The sequence below is a fragment of the Panthera uncia genome, assembly GCF_023721935.1.
Source record: "Panthera uncia isolate 11264 chromosome A1 unlocalized genomic scaffold, Puncia_PCG_1.0 HiC_scaffold_16, whole genome shotgun sequence".
NCBI lineage: Eukaryota > Metazoa > Chordata > Mammalia > Carnivora > Felidae > Panthera > Panthera uncia.
Genome location: NW_026057576.1, coordinates 14070957 through 14091881, shown reverse-complemented (window position 1 = coordinate 14091881; position 20925 = coordinate 14070957). Strand labels below are relative to the sequence as shown.

Below are 20925 nucleotides of genomic sequence, written 5' to 3'. Positions count from 1 at the left end.
TCACACACCCAGCATCACAGTTTGTGCTGGGTACAATCACTTGGCAACAATTTATAACAAGAATTATATTTATCCTATTTTTGCTTCACATTGTGAGGAGATTCTAGGCTGCCAGAGTTTTAAGATAAGAAAAAAAAGTGATTTAGTGGGCAAATTAAAACTGTGATGGCCAAGGGGATATGAATATAACCTGTTTCTGTGTATCTCCACTAAAAATGTTTGAGAAGATGGTTAGGAAGAGAACCAATGAAAAAATATTTAAAAAAAATTTTTAATGTTTCTTTACTTTTGAGAGAGAGACAGAGCACGAGCAGGGGAGAGGCAGAGAGAGAGGGAGACACAGAGTCCGAAACAGGCTCCAGGCTCTGAGCTGTCAGCACAGAGCCCAGCGCGGGGCTCGAACCCATGAACTGTGAGATCATGACCTCAGCCGAAGTTGGATGCTCAACTGACTGAGCCACTCAGACACCCCTCTTTTGTTAATTTATTTAAAAACAAAAGTGATTAATAGCACGAGGCACAGAGATAGCATTTTTGTGTGGACAATATACTCTTTACCACCTTCCCTACCCCAACCCTGACCCTCACCAATTTGTAGCCTGTTCCCTAAAGTGGCTCATTGCCACATTAAAGTCTTCACTGCTCCTTCTGTTCAGGAGGACGCTGCCACAGGGCAACATGACCAACCCCCCAGAAGGTTCCTGCATTGCTAGTTTTCTCTATAGATCTGTCCAAGAGAGATCTGAGGGATTGGAAAGGGATTAGGTCCTTTAAGAAATGGTCTGTTTTAAGGAAGGGTTGTCAACCTTTTCTATTTCCATTATGGAAGGAAAAAAGGAAAAAGGGAAAGAAATATTCAGATTATTTTGGGGATACCCTCTCTTTCTATTAGGCACAAAATCGATAGTTCCCTTTCAAATGCCTAGTGACCAGACAAAAACATTGTGCATACTCAAGCTGAGTGATACCTCGGTTTTTATCAAATTCTTTTGTCCCTCATGCTCTTTCATTCATCTCCTGTAAAGAGGCAGATCATAGACGGATTTTAAAAGATATAACAACGTCTTGATCTCTGCAGGGTAATTTTACCACTGTGCTGCCTGTTAGTGCCTTTTGGTTTGTTATTGCTGATTTCTACGGCATGTAATTTGCATCCGAAAGTAGGTTACAGACAGATAAGGGAGTCGCCTGTCCAGTTTTGTCATCATAGTAAACCAAACCCTGTTGGAGGATCTGGGACTGTGCACTGGGGTCAGTAGCTCTGCTGTAAGCTCTGAAAATAATATCCGGAGAAGACAAAGGAGAAGCATATGGGTGCGGGTGTCTTTACCAAGGCAAAGGAAGCAAAATGACAGGTGGGACAGGGCAACAGTGAGAGCCTAGGGAGGAAGGTGCTGGATGGTGAAAGCTTCTCCCTGTGGAGCTCTAGATGCAAAAGCTTGTTTCTGGGCAGGGTGGCCAAGTCTCATTCCCAGAGGAGACTTTGTTTTCTTTTAAGGAGTAATGAAGTCTGGAGTGGTTTATGTATATCATTTCACCCTCCCTGAAGAGCAGACTAGCTTTCCCCCCAGAATGCCTCCTTGCCCTCTGAATCTGTCAATACTCACCTCCTTCCGCAACCCTTGATTTTAAAATCCCTGCCAGATGCCTTCCTATAAAGCCTTTGGCATCCTTTCCCTTTGTGGAAAAAAAAAAACCCAAAACAATAACAATTAATAGCTGGCGTTAATTGAAGGTTTATAGTGTGCCAGGCATTGGTTCATTATACACACGATCTCGTAAAACCCACCCCGAATGCTACACGTTGGCATGATCCTGCTTTGAAGAGGAGGAAATCTTAGAGAGGCAAATGAGTTACTTGAGGTCACACAGTGGAGAGCCAGGATTCCCAACAGGCCTGCCTGGCTCCAGGGCTCACGCTCTGAACCTGTGTGGGGGCTGGGGGGTGGGGTAGGTGAGGCTTCAACAAATACTGGGTCTTCAGGTTCATATGCACATATTAATTTCTAATGACTATCTCTAATTCTCCCTCTTTGGAGAGAGATGAGATTGAGAGCACTAAAAAAAAAACCAAAAAAACAAAAAAACAAAAAAACCCAAGTTTCAACTGGGTAAATTTAAAGACCTAATTGGTTTTATTAATGAATTCATGAACTGGGTGGCATCCCATTTAGCAAGTAGAGGGGAACTCCAAGGAACTGTACAACATGGAAGGTTTTCATAGGAACGAGGGTGGGGAGGGGAGTTATTAGTAAAGGAAAAGAAAGGATTGTTTTAGGCAAGGTCACTTTTCCTCAGGAGGGAGAACTGGGGTCTTATCCTGCAGATTACCTCATCTTCATTTGGGGCAGGGAGAGGGCCCATGTGGCAGATTACTTCACTGAGGCTAGTCAGAAAATTCCTCACTGACAATTAAAACTACCTTTCCGGAGGAGGTTAGAAGTGCTGTTAGATTAGGTATTAAACCGTGGTTTGGTGACTTTGCCTCATTGACACTATTTGGGGCCTGTGGTTTTCTTTTCAACAAGAAGTTGTAGATGTTTCAATAGGAGCACTAACATTCCTGCGTATATGGTCCAGAACGCCTCCCTGGGCCAGCCTTGGCAGGAAAGCCAGCTGCAGAGGGTCAGAGCCAGGCAATGCGGCAGCCATGTTGTCCACTCCTCAGCCTCTTTTCCTTTTCTGCAGCATAAAATAGCTGCTGGTGTAGGATATTGAAAATACGTGTTGTCTTGTGCTGACACAATAGAACGTTTTTACCAGGAGTACTCATGACAACTCAGGAGCTCCAGTCTCTTCTCGCTGAGATACATATGCAAACTTCTGTAAACAGTTTCTTTTTTGTAATACTTGGAAGAGATATGTATTTTTTACTGCAAAAGCTTCTATGGTTTCTCGTTCAAGAAAATCTGCGCATCTGAATATCTCTCAGCACAAAACTGTTAAGAAAAAAACCCACCTTTTTTCGCTAGATCGACAATAGGAGTTGCTGCTTTACATTACGCCCCCACGAATTATTAATTACATTATGCCCCCCGCGAATTATACGACCATAAGAAAAGGCAAATTGAGGGGTTTATTGTCTAACTTAGTTTAGAATTAGCATAATCCATGTTCTCACCATGTTCTTCACTCTGTCCTTCACCCCAAATTTTCTTCTGCCTGATTTGAATAACAAAATGGCCTGACCTGTATGAATGATAAGAAATCTCTTATCTTCTCCTGAGAAATGATACATAGTATTAGCTGAGATTTCCTAATTTTTATGCCTTATTCAAAATGTCTTAGATCTTTTATACCAATACCTATAATGCATCATATTTCCTGCCATAATTTATGTGTTCCGTATTATCTGTCTCCTACTAATTCAGACCTCATCAGGAAAAGAGAAACAAAGCTTATTCTAACCATTATTCCTTCCTGAGTTGTATTAGAATGTTAGCACAGTTCTATTTTAAGATCTTAGGCTCAAAAGCTCATTTTGAAGGGTGCGAATCTGTCTAGACTACAATCTCATAGCAGCCCTAGTATGTAGAGGAAAAATTTAATGTTCTTAGAAATGTTATTTTTAAAGTTAAAAGATCATTTAAATAATAATATTAATCTTTAAGTCTGACAACGCCAACCTATAATAAGTTGGTAATCTCTAAAATTTTGGTTTTAGGCTGTTCTTTTGAAAATTGAAAAAAAAACTCACAAAACTTGTTTTTTTGTAGATATGACATTAAGGGTGATGGTAAGGGTTCCAGACTAGTTCACAAAAGGCTTTTTAACCTACACTGAGCCTGAGTCCTGGTTTTCTTTGAGCTCTGGCCTGCTGGGGGCTGGCAGCAGGGGGGTGGGGAAAAAGCCTTTCTGGTGTCCACAAAACCTCCCTACGACCCTTTGTTGAGGCTTCTGTGGCTTTTCCCTTTGATTATTCTTCAGGCCACTGCCAAATCATTCCTACACCCCAGCCCTGGTTTTGTGACTGTCTTGCTGAAAATTCTTCAATGAGTTCTCAGGGACAACTGAATTGAGAAAGGCCTTCAGAGTCCTGCGTAGTATACTCTCAACACACATTTCTAGACTTTATCAATAGTTTTCTACCTGCAGGTAGCACATGCTGTGTGTTCGTATCCAGCTGGGCCACCTGCAGTTTGCCAGGTATATGTCAGGGCTTTGTAATTTTCCTTGAGTTCTGCCTCTCGCTCATTCCTGTCCTTCAAGATTTAGTGCAAATGCAACATCTGTGATGTCTTTCCAAACCTTCATTCAAGTCAGAAGTAATCATTCTCTTCTTAGAAATCCTTTAACACTTTAAATATATTTCTTATGCATTGCTTTGATTCGGTTTGGTATTTATTCAACAAACAGCACAAGACAAATTCTGTTGTTCCTTGATTTTTAAAAGTGAGTTACTTGAGGGGTGCCTGGCTGGCTCATTCGGTGGAGTGTGTGACTCTTGATCTTGAGGTTGTAAGTTCAAGCCCCCCAGTAGGGGTGGAGATTTAAAAAAAATTGTTTAAAAATAAGTGGGGTATTTGACCCAACTAATAAGGTGAAAATTAGAAAACATCTACTTCCTAAATTTACTCCAGTGACTTTGTTTTTGATGAATCCTACTTCCAAAGGTGAAAAAAGGAATTCATGCTGTGTGATTGCAATACTGATTCTGTTCTCCTCTTTGGACCAAGAGGTAATTGGGAAAGGTGGAGAGGTCCTGGAAGCTAGCCATGATGGTGGTTTAGGGAGGAAAAGAAGAACAATGAAACACATTTGTATGTATTTGTTTCAATTTTTAAGTAAAGTATTCTGGGAGAGTTAAACATCATTTACATTGTGCTTAATTCAGTTAGCTAAATGATACCTTGCTGGAATTTGTAATGGGAAATGAGCCTTCTGGCTGGGATAGGAATCAGGAAATTCCACCATTGACAGGCAAGAGAATGCATGAGTTTACCTAAGTGGAAAATCCAGAAGTGGCCCTCAGGGTGGATTTGAGCCAGAGGTTTATGAGGTCTCAGGGTTGTGGCTTGAGTTCTTCAAAAAGCTCTTGACTTTGTTGTCTTGTGTGTGCCATCTTGGACCTCATGAGAATAAGATGGCCACCAAGAGCTTCCAGGGCTCTTGTGTATTCCCAGCTGCTGTGGAGAAAGGCGGAGGAGGGAAGCTTCTCTTTCCCCAAGTATTGAACAAAATTCCTGAGCTTCTCTCTGATTGCACTAAATTATATTACATGTCTACCTCCACAGTGTGCAGGGGGGAAATGATGATTGACTTTGGCTAATCAAGGCCTGCCTCTGGTGCTGGGGGTGGTATCGATCCTTCCTAAATAATACAGACACTAATGTGGAAAACCCTAGGCATCTTGGAGGCCAGGACTGATGGGGAGACTTTGACTAGCCTGAGGGAAGCATGAGGTCATTGTACCTGTGAATTCCCCAGTAGGAACAGGATGAGGCAGGGAGTAAGCAAGGGGCTCATTTATCTTATTCTTCTCTATGCCAGCCCTTAGTCTGGATGCTGAGGGTGTTGGTTGAACAACATAAGCCAACATAAGCAGGTTCCTGCCTTCATGGAACTTACAATCTACTGGGAAAGGAAACAATAAGCAAGCAACAAATTAAGTAAACAAGATAGTTTCAGATTGTCACCCGTGCTATGAAGGAAATGACAGAATGCTGTCCAGAGATGAGGGGTGAAGGACTTTAGGAAAGGTGACTAGATTTCAGAAAGAAGAAGAGGGCAGTTTTGCAGTTTGCAGTTTTGCTGAGGGCATTGGCTGGCTTGCTGTCCTACGGAGGCTGCCAGTGCCTGAGCAGAGGTGTCCAGATCAATCTGGAAAGTCACAAAGGGAGCTTCCCCCGACTCAGCTGGGTCTTCACAGGCCCTGCTAACCCAGATCAGCCTTCCTGGCTCTCCCAAGGTTTCCACTTCTTGGTCCAGCCTTTCCTTCTAAAATAGAGAAGGGTGGGGCACCTGGGTGGCTCAGTCAATAAGAGTCAAGTGTCTGACTCTTGATTTCAGCTCAGGTCATGATTTCACAGTTCGTGTGTTTGAGCCCGGTGTCCAACTCTGTGCTGACAGTGTGGAGCCTGCTTGGGATTCTCTCTCTCCTTCTTTCTCTGCCCCTACCCCCACCCCATGCACTCACACACTCTTGCTCTCTCTCTCTCTTTCAAAGTAAATAAATAAACTTAAAAAAATGTAGAAGGGGGGCGCCTGGGTGGCTCAGTCGGTTAAGCGTCTGACTTCGGCTCAGGTCATCATCTCGCGGTTCGTGAGTTCAAGCCCTGCGTCGGGCTCTGTGCTGACAGCTCAGAGCCTGGAGCCTGTTTCGGATTCTGTGTCTCCCTCTCTCTCTCTCTGACCCTCCCCCATTCATGCTCTGTCTCTCTCTGTCTCAAAAATAAATAAACGTTAAAAAAAATTTTAAAAAAATGTAGAAGGGAAGGAGGTAGATGTCAAAGAGGAGCTGAAATCATAGCCCTCACCCAGCCAGTATCCCACCACCTCCCCATCTCCTTTGTTTCTTATTACAGCAGCAAGTGCAGTGTTCAATAGAGACCCCTGTTGAACAGGACCTTTAGAAGGGTTTCCTACTAGAAATACTGCTTATTGACATTTCCTCACTACTGAAAATATCACATGATGTTTTCAGCTGCTTGCAATGCTGTTTCAGTAGTATTTGTTTGAGAATATCCATAGCTTTGCGATGTTATTTGTACCCTCAGCATGTAGACACATAGCTTTAAACTTTTCAAAAATACACGTAATTGAGAACTCTTTCTTGGATTTATATCTAACAATAAATATATAAGACTCTGTTTGATCTTTGCTTCACTGGAAATGAAACTAACCATATGAAGAATTCTAAAGATCAAAATTATATGTATGTATACACACACACACACACACACACACAGAAGAATTGATATCGGTAGGTTCAATAAATTTGAGGGGTGTTTTGTTGGTTTTATTTTTGGCAAATGGATCACTAGTGGTTTTATGCTTTTGAATAGAAATTATATTGTCTGTGGTTTAGTAGTTTGTTCCAAGACCATATTTGAATTGTTGGTATTTTCTTAGGCCATGTATCAAAGCTTGGCTTTGGAGGGGGTGGGCAGTCTCCACTCTAAAACATTTGTGTGTGAGTGTAGCCTTCAATATTTTTTAGATTGAAAGTGGTTCTGAGAGCACTAACTATAATATCTTGTTTCTTAGAAAATATTAAAAACTCTTTTTCTGACATAGCCATATGGTGCCACATAGAATCATTGTAACTTGATTTTGTAAAGTGACCAAAGCAATCATAAAGTGGATGGAAATGAAATGGGAAGAAACAAGCTAAAGATTAAAAAAAAAAAAGACCAAGATGAAACAAATTCTAAATAATAGAAAACACGTCTGTTTTAAGGTTAGAAAATTGTTCAAGAAGTTGTGTAGAGGTTTCCACAAGCACTATTCCTACCTCCGAGTTATAACCAGACATTTTCCATGGCATTCTCTCTAATTTGCTAAGTGTACCTGCCATAATGATGTCAAGTGACATCATGGGGCTGATAGAAGGCTTTGTATTTTTTAAATTTTTTTTTTAACGTTTATTTATTTATTTATTTATTTATTTTTAAATTTATTTTTGGGACAGAGAGAGACAGAGCATGAACGGGGGAGGGGCAGAGAGAGAGGGAGACACAGAATCAGAAACAGGCTCCAGGCCTGATGCGGGGCTCGAACCCACGGACCGCGAGATCGTGACCTGGCTGAAGTCGGACGCTTAACCGACTGCGCCACCCAGGCGCCCCTAACGTTTATTTATTTTTGAGACAGAGAGAGACACAGCATGAACGGGGGAGGGGCAGAGAGAGAGGGAGACACAGAATCGGAAGCAAGCTCCAGGCTCTGAGCCATCAGCCCAGAGCCCGACGCGGGGCTCGAACTCGCGGACCGCAAGATCATGACCTGAGCTGAAGTCGGACGCTTAACCGACTGAGCCACCCAGGCGCCCCGAAGGCTTTGTATTTTTAATCTTATGTTGTAGGACAGCTGATAGAAACAACTTATCAAAACTCCCTTGTGATTAAGCATTTAAGGTTTAATACTTAATTTAGTTTGCAAAGTTTTACAGAAATTGTTTATAATTCTCATCGAGAATTCTAAGTTGCCAAAGAGACGTTTTCTTTCACTGCTCCCTGCCTCCCATTTAAATGGAACTTGGCACAGAGGAATTCCAATTTTTACTATTTGGTGATTATTTCAATTATAGGAGAATTTTCTTGCCTTACAAAATGATTCACAACTGTGTCTTTTAAGTGAAGACTTTGGAAAGTCCTTATTTCATCTCCCCTAATAATATTTGGTGTATCTTTTGGACATGCACCTTTAAGATCCACAATTTCCATTGTTTGTGGGACTGAGATCACTCTGAGGCCCTGCCTTTTTTCCCTTCCTCACAGACTCCTTCAGCTGTGATTGTGACAACTTTTCCCTCATTATGGATTGGACACATCTAAAACCACATGCAATAATAGGACACCAGCTCCGTTACTTCCGGTAATAGTGCCATGGTCCCCTTAGTCTCCAAGCTTACCGCCAGTCATTCCTGATGTACATACTTTTTTTTGCCTCTGAATCTATCCCCACAGCTACAAGGTGATAATGGTTCAGGCAACAAAGAATCTCTACCATATCCTCTTCCTTCCCGTTGGATAGGTAGCCTGGTGCACTGTAGGATACAGAAAAGTGGGTTCAGGGTAGCTCTCTGAAGCCCTGTCTTCAGAAGGATTCTGAGGCCATATCCAACCTCTTGGTAGAAAATCTATTTGTTGGGGCGACTGGGTGGCTCAGTCAGTTGAGCTCCTGACTTCAGCTCAGGTCATGATCTCACGGTTCGTGGGTTTGAGCCCTGCGTCAGGCTCTGTGCTGACAGCTCAGAGCCTGGAGTCTACTTCAGATTCCATGTCTTCCTTTCTCTCTGCCCCTCCCCTGCTCACACTCTGTCAATCTCTCTCTCAAAAAATAAATAAACATTTTTTAAAAAGTTAAAAAAAAAGAAAATCTATTTGTTTGTTTGGGGCGCCTGTGTGGCTCAGTCGGTTAAGCATCCGACTTCAGTTCAGGTCATGATATCACGGTTCATGGGTTCTCGTGAGTTCGAGCCCCGCGTCAGGCGTTGTGCTGACAGCTCAGAGCCTGGACCTGCTTCGGATTCTGTGTCTCCCTCTCTCTCCACCCCTCCCCCACTCACACTTTTCTCTCTCTGCCTCTCTGTCTCTCAAAAATAAATAAACATTAAAAAAGAAAATCAATTTCTTTGGGGGTGCCCGGGTGGCTCAGTTGGTTAAGCATCTGATTCTTGGTCTCAGCTCAGGTCATGATCACGATCAGCTCATGGTTCATGAGATCCAACCCCGCGTAGGTCTCTGCACTGACAGTGTAGAGCCTGCTTGGGATTCTCTCTTTCCTTCTTCTCTCTGTCCCTCTCCTGCTCGTGCACACATGCACTCTTTTGCTCCCTCTCTCTCTCTTTCTCTCTCTCTCTCAAAAATAAATAAACATGAAAAAATTTAAAAAGAAAATCAGTGGTAAAGAAATAGGATCAGCACATATGTCACAAATTTGTTGTAACTAATGAAATATGTAAAGCCTTGGATTTTGGAGTTAAGGAGATCTGGGTTTCATCCATGGCTCCAAAATTTACCAACCATTTGATCATGGGCAAGTCATTTATCTTCACTGGACTTTAGTTTCTTAATGTTAAGTATAGGTCATAGATTAACTTAAAATGAATTGAGTTAAACTGAACTAGTATTTATTAAATATTTACTGTGCATAAAGCAAATCTAAATTTGTTTTTGATTATTATAAGGAACAAACAACAACTATTACCCTCCAAAGTAAATACAAAATGTAAATGGTTCTATTGTGTTCAGTGTCTTCTGTCAGCCCCCTCACTTAGGCTCTCATTACCTTTCTCTTGAACAGTGAGCTTCCTCACTATTCTCTATGTAAATGCTCCCTCAAAGAAAATTATCCTGTATGATAAAGTGAGGCATCGATCATGCCTCCCTCCAATTCCCAAGCCTTCTGTGGCAGTCATTGTTCCTTTCCTGGCAGTGGTTCTCCCTTGTTTTCTAGTCTCTTATCCACACATCCTCCTTCATGGACACAGTGAGCAGCTGGTGGAGCCTGAGGAGAAGGATGTTGGCAGCCTGGTTTGAGAGGCTGGGCTCAGGGGCTAAAAGGAGAAACCTGAGAAGAAGTAGAGTGGGGAGCCAAGAGAAGCTCCACTTTTAACTGCCAATCTGCCAGTCTCTCTTTCTTCTAAAGTTCTGCCTCCTTTCCACCTCCCTGCCACCCCACCTCCGCCATCTTGTCTATTCTGTCTTCTCCTACTTATGTCTCCTCTGTTTTATCTTTCAGTTTTCATCTCCCTATTTAAGGTATAATATGGAATTCAAGTATATTTTTATAATCTGCTATGTTTACTGAATTAATTTTATGTCCTCTGTTCTTAATTTTACAAGCAAGAGAGAACATTTCCTTATTTCTTGTTTCTTTCTCACTCTCTCAACACCTACCTTAAACACACACACACACACAAACACACACACACACACACACACACACACACACACACACTTTGTTAGGTTTTTCCTTTTGCTGAGTTTAATTTTTTCCTGTGGCTTGATAATTTTCATCAAAGAAAAAGTTCCCTATGCTTGTTTAAAACGGTGAGTTTGACTAGTGCAATTAAATTATGACCACATTAACAGAATTTTTTATTTGTGTACACCTTTTCACATTCTATAAAGCAGTAGCTCTCAACAGGGAACAGTTTTGCCTTCCAGGGGACATTTGGCAATGATACGGAGACATTTTTGCTTGTCAATACTAGGGGTGGGAGGGAATGCTAGTGGCATTTGCTGGGTCTCTATCAGCATCCGTCCCCCAGCTAGGGATGCTGCTAGCCATCCCACAATGCACACAGCAGCCCCCACAATAAAGAACTATCTGGCCCAAATTATCAATTGTGCCAAGGGTGAGAAACCCTATTATAAATTAGGGTAGGCTAGTGTGGTGCTCCTACAGAAAACTTGGGGAATCATTTCTATAAAATGTTTATTTAGTTGGATCTAAAATCTCTTAAAGCTAAAGGACTCATCTTATGCTTTCCCTATCACCACATTTCTTTAGTCATGTATTGTATTACTCAAATTATCTAGGTATTTCCATTGCGGGTGTCCAGTGATTCCTTCTTCCAATTCTGGTGACATATTTTTCCACAACGTTGTGTTCTAATTAATGAAGAAAAATATTTAATCAATGTATTTAGTACTATTTACTTAAGAACATGTATGATTTTCGAGAAAGCTGAGGGTATTTTTGATGGTTTCTTCATTTCTATCTTTTAAAAATACCTGTTAAATGTTCTTTAGGAATTTGATTTTAAAATTTGCTAGATATTTACTCCAGTATGTCCCTTTATCCCCCTCTCAATACATCTAAGGTATATGCCATGTATAAACAGCCCATCATATAGAATAGCCAGCATATCTTTTACCAGTAGCTTCCTTCTTGTCCTTGTTTATATATGCCATTTTTCTAAAATTATAATTACTTAAAATATTCATTTGATTCCTTCCTTACCTTGTCATTTCTTATAAGCTTCCAAAACTTTAAGTCATGGGCCAATGAGCATACTAGAGGAGTGATAAATTGTGAAGACTGACTATACATTAGCAGAGCTCAATGTTGTAGTTAAAATGTGCACTAGTTAATCCGATGGATAGCTAATGATTTACATATTCATCACTGTGCTGCCTGGTAATTAGGCATGTGGTAAACAGTTCAGAGAAATTACTGTAATTAGTATTCCTTCTACATGTCCAAACTACATTTTTGTAAGGTTTTTTTTTTTCCTGCTTGCTTAGTTATTTCTACAGTGTCTATAATCAATGTCAGTGTTGACATTCTCCCTCATATGGAACTGTGTATATTTTCTTTACACTTTAATGGTCTCCTCTCTCTCTCGCTCTCTCTCTTTCACATGCACACGTACATACACTACACACACATACACCCCACACTTCTTTTTTTCATTCACACATACTTACATGAAAGACTAGCATACTCAAGCTTATATTATTATATTATTATCTGGGTCTTGAGAATGTTCAGAATAAGGAAATGTTTCGGAGAGAACACTAGTCACACCTCTTTTTATCATAATTTTTTATAATATGGATGAATTCATCATTTTTGTTTAAGAAAAAAGAAGGCATAACAAATGAAAAAAAAAAGGCATGAACTGCAACCCAAGGTATACCTCAGTGCCAGTTGTTACATATGTGTGTCTTTCCATAAGTGGGGAATCATTTTCTACCTATGACTTACGGAAGTAAAACATCACATTGTAAAGCACGAGAACTCAAAGCTGTAACTAGACTGTGGCACACCAACAAAATGGCACCATTGGTCATGCATACCAACCAAGAACTGCCTTGTGCTTACTTTCTCCATTCATGCTTATAATGTAGGCTGGCTGGGTCCAAGGACCCAGAGGGGGTCCCACAGCACCAGCCAAGAGAGTCCTTGGCTTTGTGCAGAATGGAAATCAAAAGCGAGCCTAGAGGAAGCAGAGTTTATTAAAGATGTAGAGAGAGTGTAGGTACAGACAACATCTGGGAGACTCAGAAAGGAAAGGAGATGGAGTCTTGTTTTTGCTTTGGGTCTGGGATTTTTATTGAGGATGGTGGTCTGGTGTATGTGTCCTCTGAGGCATCTAGGAACTGGTCAAAATGAGGAGGGTGCTCAGGTGTCCTCCATAAGTCAGTCACACCCTGGAGCCCCAGGGTCTTGGTGAGTCATTGGTCTGGAAAACATACATAAAGACCCCACCTAGTTACTCCTCAGATGTTCTCTATTGTGCTAGAAGACTCCAAAGAAATCATTAGGTCTTCGCCTCTTACAAGGAGGACATACATATCCATATGTATGGATACATACTATATGGCATACTGTATATCCATATACCTACTATAAGGCACATGGAAGACGGGGGCGCAAGAATAGAGGTGGCAAAAAAAAAATCATAGGATCCCTTCAGTTTCCCTCTGTCACCTGGACATGAATGGACATGAAGTCTCAAAATTATGCCTCATAATTCCTTTTAAACCAACCAGACTATACTAATTTTTCTCCTTTACTGTTGTTGCAAATATGCTAAAATGGTGAGACTACAGCCAATTTCGATTCTCGTTATTTGTGAACGAGATCTTTGTAGTACAGGAAATGTTTACAGCTAATGTGTCCTCTCACTTATTAGTAAGAGCAAGTTTTTCAGACATTTATTATTTATTTTTATTTTTTTAATGTTTATTTATGTATTTTGGTATTATGGTATTTTGGTATTTTGGTATTATTTTGGTATTATTTTGGTATTATGTATTTATTATGTATTTATGTATTTTGACAGAGCACCTGGGTGGCTCTGTCACTTAGGCGTCCAACTTCAGCTCAGGTCATAATCTCACGGTGTGTGAGTTCAAGCCCCATGTTGGGCTCTGCACTGATGCTCGGACCACTCTCCCTCTCTCTCTCTCTGCCCCTCCCCCACTTGTGTTTTCTCTCTCAAAAATAAATAAACAAACACTCAAGGGTCAGAGAGAGAGGGAGAAAAAGAGAGAATCCCAAGCAGGGTCCAGACTCAGCACAGAGCCCAGCTCAGGGCTGCATCTTACAAACCGTGGGATCATAACCTGAGCCATGAGATCATGGCCTGAGCCGAAATCAGGGGTCGGCCACTTAACTGACTGAGGCACCCAGGCGCCCCAGACATTTCTGTTTACACATATACTCACAAGACTTAATTAAATATCTTCTCAAGGACTTGGGATAATGAGAAATATGTTTCATTTCTTTTGCAAAGCTTTTCCTGGAAAACTAGGCAGGGACCACTATTTAGATGACAGTTGAAGAGGCTGTCAATTGTGGCCTACTTTCCTGGGATAAGACATTTATAGGCATTTTGTAGTTCCAGGAAATAATCTTGTACCTTTAACTGGAACTTATTTAGGCTTTCACAGACATTAACTGTGAGTTCAAGGTTAACCTTTGGAAGCAATAATGGAAGAAAACCAAATTAAAAGAACAAGGTTAACCTAAACAACTATATCTGCCTCATTTTGGTGCCTTGTGCTATTTGGCTTATATATGTTAGATCCAGGTAATCTAATGTTTTCATACATATTTGAAGACCTCTGCTCATGGAGATGGGCCCTCAATTCTGAATGAAGTATAATTATTATAAACAAAACTTAGGAAAAATGAAAATGTTTAAGATATACTAAACTAGTCATCTACATACTTAATGTCAAATACAGTTTTATCAATTATACTCTCCTTTATCAGGTATGTATGTTTTTATAGTGTTTCCTGAATCAAGTTCATTGTTGTCCTCAGTTTTGCTTTACTTTTAAGTGAGTGATTTGGGATTTTTATGTTTCACTTACATGGGAGGGGAAGATTTAGCCCACTGTCTACCATCACCACCAATAAAATGCCCCAGCTAACTAATTATAAAAGTTAGGTGACGTGGTACTTTAAAAATGTGTCTATTTCTCATTGCCCTCCTATGTTTAATACCTTTGATAGGAAAAAACAAATTTTTCTCCTAGAATATGTGTTATCATGACTCCGCTTGCCCAGCAGTGTTGCCAAAGTACTCATTGTCCACATTGGTTCATTTATCCCTTTGATATTCATTGAGCTCCTGAAAAGTCATATTCACCTTTTCTCACCATCTAATCTAGCTATTTTTAAAAAAAATTTTAAAAAATGTTTATTTATTTTTGAGAGAGAGAGAGAGAGAGAGAGAGAGCATGAGCGGGGGAGGGCCGGAGAGAGAGGGAGAGAGAATCCGAAGCAGGCTCCGTGCTGTCAGCCCAATGTGGGGCTCAAACACAAACCATGAGATCATGACCTGAGCTGAAGTTGGAGACAAGTGACTGAGCCACCCAAGGTGCCCCCCAATCTAGCTAGTTTTGCTCACACTTGGTCCCTGCCCTCTATTCCTTCCTGGGTCAAGGCAGTCCTCATTTCTCATGGCAATGGGGGCAGTACCTTGACTGATTTCCTTTCCTCCAGTCTTGTCCTTTTCACATCTTTCCTTCATTATACCTCCACGGTTCTAAGATGCAAACCTGATCAAGTCACTCTCGTTCTTTAACATATAGTACTTTAAAAGATCGAGGAGCCTCCTTTCTACCCTTTCCCCATCCCCTAAGGATAAGCTTTGTGCTCCTTTAAGGAGTCCTAAAGATCTACATCATCTGGCCTCTGTCTGCCTTTCCACACTCCTCTTCCTTAACTTCGCTGTTCTACTGAATGACTCAGTGATGAATGGCTTTAGTTCTCCCCTCTGGGCTGCCTTAGACTTCCCCTGCCCTTGACTTTGCATTCTATAGCCTGAGGTACATTATCCTCTCTTCACCTAGTTTACCTTTATAGGTTCTTCACATTCTTCATAATTCGCTCAAGTTTGACCTCTTCTGTGAGGCTTCCACCCACACCTAGATGGAATGTGCTGCTCTTCTGAGCTTCCAAGGCCCTACACACACCTCTGTCTTCTATCCTTGCACCTTTGCCACCTCATGTGTGTAGATTTGTCTTTCCCTCTATTGGAAAAGTTTACCTAAACAAAGGACCATACCCTCTTCATCTTGGCATGCTAGTGCTGAACGCATGAGAGAAGTAAGAGAATGTCTCTGAGGAACTTTACTAGATTCCCTGATAAGAACATTACTGTTGGGATGCCTGGATGGCTCAGTCGGGTGAATGTCCGACTCTTGATTTTGGCGCAGGTCATGATCCCAGGGTCGTGGGATTGGGCCCCTCCCACACTCAGCATGGAGACTCCTCAATATTCTTTCTCTCTCCCTCTGCCCCTCTCTCCCCCCACTCTATCTCTCTAAAAGTAAATACTTTTTTTTAACAAAAGAAGAACATTGTTTTCTATATACTTTCAAAGGAAATAGATCATCTTCACTTGTTTTTCTTTTAAGTTCTAATAGCATATTAAAACTGTTTCTTTTTTACTTTTCTTTGTTGTTGCTGCGTACAGTTTAACCAAAGTCTCTCAGAGACCTGTGTGTTCTAGAAGCAGATTTCATCAATTTTCTACCCTATTTCAAAATAGATATTTAAAGTATTTCTTTTCCTTGGGGGCATATATATGTTTAACATCTCCTTTCTGAAGTTTTTCTGAATGATGATGTCAAAGTAATGCACAAGAATGTTTGGAAGTAGTGGAATGTGGTTAATTAAGTTATGGAGGAGAAAACGAATACTTTTTCTTAAGAGAGCTTTAGATTAGTGTGAACTAGGAAAAAAAAAACATTCATGAGAAGGTCAAGCAACCACTGACAGCAATCTATAATCTTAATAGTGCTTTGGGATTAAGTGTCTTTTGTGGTATTTGTAGAATTTAAAAAAAAATATGTGTTGGTAGTAGTAGATGTAATAGTCCTTTTTTTTTTTAATTAAAAACTGATTTTTTTTTACTTTCACTGAAAAATATTATGCTAAAAATGGGTTAACCTTCAGTTTTATATAGGGTCGGCAATCCCTGATTTTTTGGTATACTGTAGGGATACCAAGTTACAAAGACCACTGTAAAATTATTATATTTTCTCATAAGATAGGTGCTTCCTTATAATCCTCTATAAAATCTTGACATAAAATAATTCACAGAAATAGCTAACCACATGCTATAAATGTGAAGATGTGAATAACCATCTCTGATATCATTTATGGAAGACAGCCTACCTAAAGAAAATAGGAATAAGGGTAGTGTGTACCTTGATTATTTGGAGGGCCTGAAGTACTTTAAAATAGATGCAGCTTAGAAAAATACACCCATGTGGTAACTTAAAGGGGCCTGATCTAAAACTACTGTCCCCACAAGCCGTGAACTCATCTAACCACAATTGGTCTTCCATTGTTATATTTATGAAAGTATATTAAGGATAATTCTGAATGACCAAAATGTATTTAAAAATCCACCTAAAGAATTTTCATCTTGGGGCGCCTGGGTGGCTCAATCGGTTGAGTGGCCGACTTCGGCTCAGGTCATGATCTCACGGTCCGTGAGTTCGAGCCCCGCGTCAGGCTCTGTGCTGACAGCTCAGAGCCTGGAGCCTGTTTCAGATTCTGTGTCTCCCTCTCTCCGACCCTCCCCTGTTCATGCTCTGTCTCTCCCTGTCTCAAAAATAAATAAAACGTTAAAAAAAAAAGGTTTAAAAAAAAAAAAGAATTTTCATCTGAAGTTGTTTTCTTTCCTGTCAGAACAATATGCATTCAAGGATACCTGAATGTGATTGACTTTTTAGTCATGCTCCAGTTTGGAACCACCTTTTCTGCTGGTCATCCTTGCAGGATCTACATACCTGAAAATGAAGGTGTTTGTTTGGTAGAGTTTGGAGATGGAGCATTGCTGACATCTGAGCCCTTGACCATCTGCTCTCCATTGTCCTCTCTGTTCCTCACGCCTGCCTCTGTCACTGGCAGGCTTAGGAGCCAGGAAGAATCACAAAGGAAGAATGGAAGAATGGAGCAGCAGGACCACAGGGCTTTACACCACCTTATTTTCTGAAGTGTTTTTAATGTTTATTTAATTTTGAGAGAAAGAGAGAGAGAGAGAGAGCAGGGGAGGGGTAGAGAGAGATGGAGACACAGAATCCGAAGCAGGCGCCAGGCTCTGAACTGTCAGCACAGAGCCCAACACGGAGCTCAAACCCACAAACTGTGAGATCATGAAGTCAGACGCTTAACTGACTAGGCCACAAGGCACCCTTACACAACCTTATTTTCAAGCTCCCTGCCCTCCCCTGAGCACTTTCTAGTGCAGTCACTTTGAACTTCCCAACACTTTCCTGTGCATTTTGGTGCCTCTGCGCTTTTCCTCATGCTGCTTCCTGTTTTTCTTGAGGAAGCTCTTATTCCTACTTTTAGACCCAGCTCAAAGATCACAATGTATGGCAGAGGCAGTGCTCCATGCACACTAGCTTTCTTCTCCCCTTGCTCCCAGGCTGGAGGAGCCCCTCCCCTCTCTGCTAGAAAAGCCCTTCCTCCCAGTGCAGGACCCTGGGGCTTTCACATCACAGTGCACCAAGTTCAAGTTCTGGCTCAGATGTGTGTGGCTGTGAAGCCCTGGCTCCTTTGCCAGGCAAAATCTTAATTTCGTCTATACAATCGAGTCATGCTTAGTTCAATACCACATCACAGCGCCGAATGAAATCATGCATATAAAGGAATTAGCCTAGTGCCTGGCACAGAGCAAGCACTCAGTGAATGGAGATTATTAATGACTTTGTCAAAGTTTATAATGAATCCACCCTTCTATAAGGAGAGGGACAGGGTTTTGTTCTTCTTTGACTATCTACAGTGTCCGGCACATAGACACTTGAGAAGTGTTTACCAAGTGGATGCATTAGTGGATAAGTTCAGAGTGGTGGTTGTGAATGAACAGCAAGAATATTTCATCTTTCTGGACAAGCTGCCTGCTCCCTTTGCCTCTTTTCCCTTTGTCTGCTGGAGGTTCTGTGGCCCCTTGGTAGTTTGGACCCCGAAAGAAATGACCAAGATAGAGTAGATGTCCTTGTTTTGAGTCTCATTTGTTCCTTCAGCATTTATTAAACAAACACTATTGAGCTTCTTCTATGTGTCCAGGCACAGCTTTCCATCTGAAAGCCAAGTTCCACTTCACACTGCTGAAAAGGAATCCATTTGGTCTTGTGCGTTGTTACATACATAGCTGTCCAGGCACAATCATGTTTTAGCATATTTCAAGTATGCCTCTTTCTCCCTCTGCGATATCAGAGGCTTCCTATTTATCTTTCTAGCCAAGAAAAATGTCTGCGAATCATCCAAGGCTACTTACCTTGTGCCAGAATCTCCAAATGAACAGCTAAAGGTCCTGAGAAGTTTAGCAAGAAGGGCTACCGGACAGGTAGTGGAACAGGGAAATGAGATGTAGTCAAAGCAGAAACCTGCTTGTGTTAGTGAGATAGTTGACTGTCCCTTTATCGTAGGAAAGCACCTTTATATGGCCAGATGGACTAAAGCTCTTCATGGACAATGAACTCCATGAGGTCACAAACCGTATCTTGGACACTTTCTGAGAACCTCCAGAATACTTGATAAAATTTAATTGTTTGATCACTTCCTATTGGATACTAACTGACATCTAGCTGACTATCATTTCCTAAGTATAATGCCTCTCTCAACTGTGTTAGTAAATGGGATCAAAAGACTTGACAATATTGCCCAATTGTGTGAATTAAGGATGATTCCACTGGATTAAATTAATTTTAGAGGTTTTTGCTCATTGCTGACTCATTTCAGATTTGTGCCAAGAGAGAAAGGCAATTTACCTTGATTTTGACTCATACTCTTGGAGTTAAGAATATAATGATTAAGGTAAGAGTCATCAAAAGCTATTGGAAATAATGCAATAATGGTTACAGTTTTATTCTTTGTATTGCATTTTAATGAAAGATCCTAAAGAAAAAATATCTGAAAAGCAAAAAAAGTCTACCACTGAATAATCAGTGCAGGAATTTAAAGTGAGAGACTCTTCAAGAAATAGTGATTGTGTAACCTGCTATGTCACATTCCCTTCAATAAGATGAGGGCACATTTGAGCATAAAAGTCCTTAATGATGTCACAGCTGGTACTAGCCAAGATAAGTCTCCTTGTATCATCCAAGGCTATTTACCTTCTGCTAAAATCCAGTGTAGCATGGTATGTTATAGAGTATCTGCATTGAAATAAATTGGCATAATCCCAGGGATCAGAAGAATAACAGAAACGTGGAAGAGAAGGTTGGAAAGTCCCCCTCCATCTTACCCCAACCAAGAGAATCTGAGAAGGGAAGAAGACAGAAGAGAATAAACAGAGAAGGGAGTCTCCAAAGATGAGCCCATTGAAAACCTCCTTCCTAATGAAACTCTTTCCTAGTGGGTGCGGAAGATGCTATGGGCAATGTGGCAAATCACAGTAATTTATTTTGCACACAGCTGTACTCAAAACATACAACAATTTATGTCTTTATAGCATCTTATTGAGATATGATTCACTCACTGCACAACTCACCTACTTAAAGTATACAATTCACCGGTTTTTAGTATATTCATAGCATTGTGCAAGCATCACCACAATCAAGTTTAGAAGTTTTTCATCACCCCAGAAATAAACCCATACCCGTTAGCAGTCCCACAGTTCATTGTTATTCAGACAGAAGGGGAAAAATCCTCTATTTATAAACCTGGATTTATATAATTTTGTTTTATGAAAGTAATGTTATAATTGGGATAAAGCAACTATGACTTGTTCTCTTACAAGGAAATGGTAACTTGAAAATTATGTACATAATCTAGTTTAATTTTTTGTAAACATTTTTATGATTTTTAAAAATATATATATAAAATTCTACATTTTATACTAATTTTTTGAGACAGAACTCTACAGTCTATCAGAATCATTATTGGTCATTTCCAGAACCTTTAATGTCACCCATCTAATGAGAACATTCCTTGAACACACTTTGTGACCTTTTGTTTAAATATCGTATTAAATAGTTCCCTTATAATAATTAATTCCCAGAACACTTACAAGGCAAGTTTGGCTAATCAGAATGCAAAACAATTAATTCTGTATGGCAAAACATTATGCAAATTTCAAGTTAGGAGACAAAAAATACTATTTGTAAAACGTGTCTTATAAAGGACTACATTTTGTAACATAAAAAGAACATGTGCTGATCAATAAAGAAAAGGACAAACGACAGAAAAACGGATGGATATGAACAGTCAGTTCATACAAGAGAAAGCCCAACTGCCATGGGGAAAGTTTTCAATTTGTTCAATTCAAGAAGTAGTAAA

The 20925-nt window shown here is 40.5% G+C and overlaps 1 long non-coding RNA gene across 1 annotated transcript; it reads right to left on the bottom strand.

Moving 5' to 3' along the window:
• Positions 1 to 11086: 11086 nt before the first annotated feature.
• LOC125933713 (uncharacterized) lies at positions 11087 to 19225 on the bottom strand. The gene is made up of 2 exons (XR_007461078.1): positions 18923 to 19225; positions 11087 to 11279 (listed from the first exon to the last, which is right to left on the bottom strand). It is a non-coding gene; the product is annotated as an uncharacterized LOC125933713 (long non-coding RNA).
• Between the last annotated feature and the right edge of the window lie 1700 nt (positions 19226 to 20925).